Raw genomic sequence first — 6,164 nt, 5'->3', positions numbered from 1 at the left:
TTCACTGGACTTTTCAAAACAAATTTTGTTCCTTTCATGATATTGTGTAATTTTTGATGTAACTTATGTGCAATATTATATATTTTTTTGTAATTCTGTGCCAGTGATAAAGTGTAATAAATAAAAAAGATAAATAAATAAATAGATAACGAAAATTGGATTCCGTTATCGACAGCCAGTAGAGAAAATCCGTCAACAATTTTATATTTTTCAATGGGGGCTTCATAGTTTAGGCTTGTTGGATATCCATATTTCGCGTCCTTTGTAGCTCTGCGGGGCAAACTATATAGTTGGATATCAACATTTCGCGGTTAGTGGTTCTTGTTTACCTCATTTTGGTTTTTTTTGCAATATACACTGATAGCTATCGGTTACTACCATATAAGGCATATTTGCTATATACTGGCCCGATAGCTATTGGTTACTGATGTGCACCAGTAACCGATACCTATGGGTTACTGGTATCTGCTTTGGGTGTTTGAGTGTGCTAATCAATGAAAAGCACGGCGCTAGTTCTTTTGTTAGATAATTTGCATCTTCCTTGGGTTTTTAGATCATCATGTCCTTATTCCTGAAACTATTTCAACGAATACTGTCTTAAATACGAGCTACAATGATGCAGCTACTGGCTGCTGGTTCCAGTGGCGGCGCCACGGGGGGCATGGGGGCAAATGCCTCCCAGTCAGAAGTCTTGCCCCCCCCCTGTTGCCCCCCAGTAAAATCCAAAAATTACGAAAATTTCCACTTTTTGCGGCAATTTTGGGCAAAATTTGTTGATTTTGCCCCCCCCCGAAAAAAATTGGCTGACTGGTTCCAATTATGACATATATGCCTGTGTTTAAGATATACAGGGGTGAGCATAGCTGGTACCTTAATTATTTTGCGCACTGTATTATAGAGCCTGAAACAAACTGATTATTTAGCCTATTTGAGAGACACTGCTTGAAATCCACCGGGACTTGCTCTATATAACATAGGCCTATATAATAAGTTAAATATCACTGTGCATGGAAACAATAAATGCTCAGAACTAAAGGAGATGTTATTTGTTTATCAGTTGTAGTTGAAAAGTAGGGCAAAAGTGCAGTCAAACCAATCGATGTTCAAGATGATCAAATTTGATTGTAGTAGAAATGACAACAACTGCAGACATTGGTTCACCGGATTATTTTTACAATTCATCCTTTAACAAAATCTACACACACTTAAGGTTATTAATTATTTTAAACTGTTGTGATTTGGTTGTTCACAGCATCTTACGAATGGTAGTGAGATTTGGCAAAAATTGCATTGTTCAATTCATAGCGAGCGCGTAGAAGAATTAAAATATCACAGATATACTTTTATAGGTGCTGCGGTTCTTGAGTTACGTTGTGAAGAGGGCTGAGACAACAACTCTTTTGTAAAACGTACATAACTAATTAACAACAATAAATTAAGCAAGTTTGCAGAGTATACGATTTATAGAAGTGTTAATTTTCAATAATATATTGATCTAGATAATGAAAATCGATTTTAGGTTGTTTCGACCAACAATACCTCGTCTACCCTTAAAGGACTTTAAACCACATTTCTTAAAAAGTATAGTATCATAACTATACCTGAGAAGAATATTATCGCATTCGAAAGAAAATTAACGAAAGTATATTTGATGAATAGATCAATAAACAATCTACGATGTGATTAAATGATAATTTAAATGAATGAAGCCTAGATTAACTGGAATTTATAGATTTTTGTCGTTTACGTAATGTGTAATTAGAAGATGCATTTTGTATAAAATATGATCCATGAAAGTAACACATTAAAATCATTATTTCGTAAGTACGTAGTGTATATTAACGTAATTAATTAATTGTACATTGTACTTTAATAGGATTTAAAGTACTAGTATTATTGTTTTTAAACGTTAAAATTGATCGCGGCAATAACCGCGGGAATTTGGTTTTAATAGCTTTAAAAGAGTCTTCATAAACGAGTGATCGTTTGATATTACATGAAGAATCAATGAGGCGTGATGCAGATATAGCGTACATAGATTCTTCCTAGCACATTGGGTGATGAAGGATATTTGCAATCTTAGTTTTCACCTTCAGCAGACACTTTTATTCTTTCAACTGAATATCATGATATGAAAAATGTTGCAGGCTGTTTTAACCAATTATTTTAAAATAACAAATGTATAAGATTTTAACGGAAACTAGTTCTGATTTAAAGCTTATAATGCGTTTTTGAATTTAAAGAACTATTGCTTATTGCTTAATCCATTAAAGCCTATAAACTCGTGTGAGAAAGGAGCGTATATAAAGCAACGCAGAATAAAGTTTGACATTGTTCTTTAAAAAGATTCTTTAATCGCCGAATTGTTTTCTCCTCTGTCTCTTCGCTTTAGCTGCGCTTAGCACTAGAGCATCTTGGCCGTGGCAATCCAAAACTCCACGTTATATCCAGAGATCTGCTAAACCCAGATAAGCAATGGTTTTTGGGGTTGTGGTGAGCAGCGGCACAGCGATATTTCCCTACCCAAAAAATAGCGCCATCTCTTGATATACGGATATGTTTGACGGCGATATTTTGAGGCGTTTCCGAAACATCCCGAGTAATTCTCGCTATTCGCAATAAGGGCGCCGCCAGCGGTTTGCGATGTAATCGTGATGTATCATGGGAAAAGGTCGACATCCAATTACCATGCTATTACATAGGAACACGTGACAATATTTTTTAGTTTGTCAAAATAAAGGTGTTACACGCGAATCGATACTCAATAATACTTAATAATGTGATTTGAAATGTGCACAATTAATTTTTCTCTATCGATTTGCGTGTAATACCGTTATATTGACAAACTAAAAAATATTGTCACGTGTTCCTATGTAATAGCATGGTAATATTCGTATTGCGCGGACTTGGATGTCGACCTTTTCCCATGATACATCACGATTTTCCCATGATACATCACGATTACATCGCAAACCGCTGGCGGCGCCCTTATTGCGAATAGCGAGAATTGAACCTGAGACTATTATTCAGGTATAATAGTCTCAGATTGAACTATGCAAAACTACCCGTACAACCACATTCAAAACAAAACCATTCATGTAGAAGATCATTTTACAACTCTCATATTCCCAAGAATACATATTGTATTGTAGAAAAATAAATGGGTTGATATTTGAATAGATTCAAGCAATTTCCGAAGGGCTATTTTGATAACATTTTCATCAAAGGCCAATATGATGATGACATTTTGTATTCCAATTTTACAATATTTTTCGAGTTTTGTTGAGAATTTTGGAAGTTTTCTGGGGTGTATGCAAGTACAATGCACACATACATGCATATGGCATCTTCCGCCTTTTAGCGGATTTTTCCGCCTTCAACCATCAATTTGGTCATATCTTCGGATTTTATCGGACCTGCCTTTTACTACATATTCCACGCCTCGGCATGCTTTCGGATGTATTATAGTACACAGACATACTTGTACAAGTAGAGGTTAATAGAAGCGAGTTTCAGTTTGCAGTTATGTACCGAATGGAATGTAAATATACCTCATGGTATCAGCTAAACTCTAAAATTCCTAGAGCGATTTTTATAAACTCATCACAAGAATACTCTGTTAGCAATATGAACAAAAGAGTAAATCCGAGTATTCATGAAACCAGCATGGTAGCCCTCATGATTAATGCCTGGTATTGCCTCTTGAACATGCTCTGGCCGTGCTTGGTACAACCTTGAAATAAAGTACAATGCAGTCTTGGGTTCGAGTCCAGTAGAGAAATAATAATTTGGTACGTGGTCAATAGATGAAATATCGCTGTGAGCGGTGGTTTCGGATTAGGATGTATAGGTGCGCCATGGCTACAGAGCTATGCGCTCTGTAGCCATGGCGCCTATGTTCAAGGGTATTAGGTTTGGCAGACAACGGTGGCCGATCATTTAAAGGGGTCACCCTATAGGGCCCTTGCACAGTTAGGTCAATAGGTCAAACTAAGTGACATATGCTGAAGTTAGTCAAGCGTGGTGGAGGACAAGCAAGCACAGTTTTCTGCACTATTTCAATGCAAAGTCATGCTCTGAGACAGAAAAACTTGTCTCTGAAACACAATTTCATCATTAAAATCTTAATCTAAAAGAAAAAAAAATAATATGAATTGGAGATAATTGAACATTTTCAGAGCCAGTTTGTGATGAACCTGAGTTTCTCCTATTGCTCAGTGCAGTGCACAGTGCATTGTTTGCATGGATCACTATTTGACCTTGCAGGAAGTAGTAGGCTGTGATTGTCTTCAAACTTACATACAATATCAAATATCGTCTCCTTTATTCATCTATGTGAGAAAACGAGAATATTTTCAGCGTAAATGTGAATAATTAGCACAATCAGCAAGCCAATCATTGCGTGAATTGCATTATGGTCCGGCATCGGCATCCAGAAACATGCAGCACCGTTGCCGTATTCCCGTCGCCATACTACTACGCCCATCATTCTTGACAATATATCTCATTCTTTTTGTTTTTATTCGACCCTGAAATATTTTTTTTTAAATTGTGTATATCATCATGTACATTAAACATTTTTCATTTATTTTATGATTTTTGTAAATTAAAAAAACCGAGTTTTCATTCTTGTAGTTTTAATTAACTAATTAATTAATTAATTTGTAGAGGGGGCATTTTTTCTTATTTTTTTTTTCATGTTCCTCGTATCATGCTTGAGAAGATAAGGTCTTGTTTTGTATTTATTTCGCCCCTTATGTATTTCTTTATTTCTGTTTTCAGCGTTTCATTATTACACCGCCCTCTATAATATGTTGGACGTAATTTATTTCCCAAGCCGGGCCGAGGTGTGTTTTTAGCTGTTATTGGACCCGTTACAGAAAAAAAGTGCATAAAATATATTTCCCAATTTTCACATAAAAACAAATAATTTAGGAGTTAAAATGGATGTGAAAAAATGTTACCCCACCGGGAATCGAACCCGGGCCTCCCGCGTGGCAGGCGAGAATTCTACCACTGAACCACGAGAACTTTTGAACAAATACGGGAATGCTCTTCAGCAGCGTTTGGTTCCGCTCTTTCCAGCCACGATTATACAAAGTCACACGTAACATTATACAAATTATAATGAGGCGATTTACAGGGGTCATACCCCTGATTCCCAAAACGCCGTCTGATGGCGAAAATCCCGACCCTTTTCCCACGTGTTTATTACAGCTATACGTAGCTCCTATATATCTGAGTGGGTCCCCCAGGGGCAAATAATAATATTTTAAACAATGGTGTGACGTCACGGCTTCTTAAAATGTTTAACCGGTTATTTGGGATAATTACCGTCACGTTATCTTGCTATTTGAGGACAAAATCAGCGGGCCAAAATACGTACCGAGGAAAAAATATGACAGGGCTCACCGACTTGGAGATTTGCTGGCTAGCGCCTATTGGCCGTTGCCGGCGGGGTGGAATAGCGTCCAGTGACTACTGCTATAATTGTGACTCCTCCCTCCGAACATGTTCACGGTGGAGCGGTCACTGGGTTTAGCAGTTCTCGAAGTATAGTGTGTCTCGAAGTATAGTGTGTCTCGGAGTATCGTGTATTTGAAAAGGTCCTCTGGTAGGGCTAATATACGCATATCCTACCCCCTAACCCTACGTTGCAACTCTTATTATACGTTATACTGTTATATTGGTAAACATGAATAGCTATGTGACTTCACTATACAGTAATATCAAAGTAAGTGCAATCATTTGCCACAATAATGTCACTATGACGTCATCATAATGTGAGCGCACCTCTGGCTTTGTAAACAAATATAGGCAAATTTCATTTTCGCCTAATAATTTAACTAACATGCAATTTTCCAAGGATTTTACCTTAAATAGTGTATAAAAACCTACGATGGACTATATTTTGGACTACATGGTGGAAATCATTAGTAAAATTTCATGTAAACAAATCCAATTGATTATTTGGTAAAATTATGTTAAAAATACCTTTACAAAGTCGACTGACCAATTCTTCCAGTCCTCCTCGTCTGCTTCCTGTTGGAGCTTGACGTTGGGCGCGCAATTTTAGGTGGTTTAGGAGTTGGTCATAGATGTGCGGCAGGATGTGATTTCCTTCATCCCGGTTGAGTGTGTTGGGCCCCTTTTCCGTATCCAAA

At 37.1% G+C, this 6,164-nt stretch overlaps 1 non-coding gene across 1 annotated transcript; it reads right to left on the bottom strand.

Moving 5' to 3' along the window:
• Positions 1–4,958: 4,958 nt before the first annotated feature.
• Trnag-gcc (transfer RNA glycine (anticodon GCC)) lies at positions 4,959–5,031 on the bottom strand. Its single transcript has one exon. It is a non-coding gene; the product is annotated as a tRNA-Gly (tRNA).
• Positions 5,032–6,164: the final 1,133 nt, after the last annotated feature.

This window comes from Amphiura filiformis, chromosome 3 (assembly GCF_039555335.1).
Source record: "Amphiura filiformis chromosome 3, Afil_fr2py, whole genome shotgun sequence".
Taxonomy (NCBI): domain Eukaryota; kingdom Metazoa; phylum Echinodermata; class Ophiuroidea; order Amphilepidida; family Amphiuridae; genus Amphiura; species Amphiura filiformis.
This window is presented reverse-complemented; position numbering and strand designations above follow the sequence as displayed.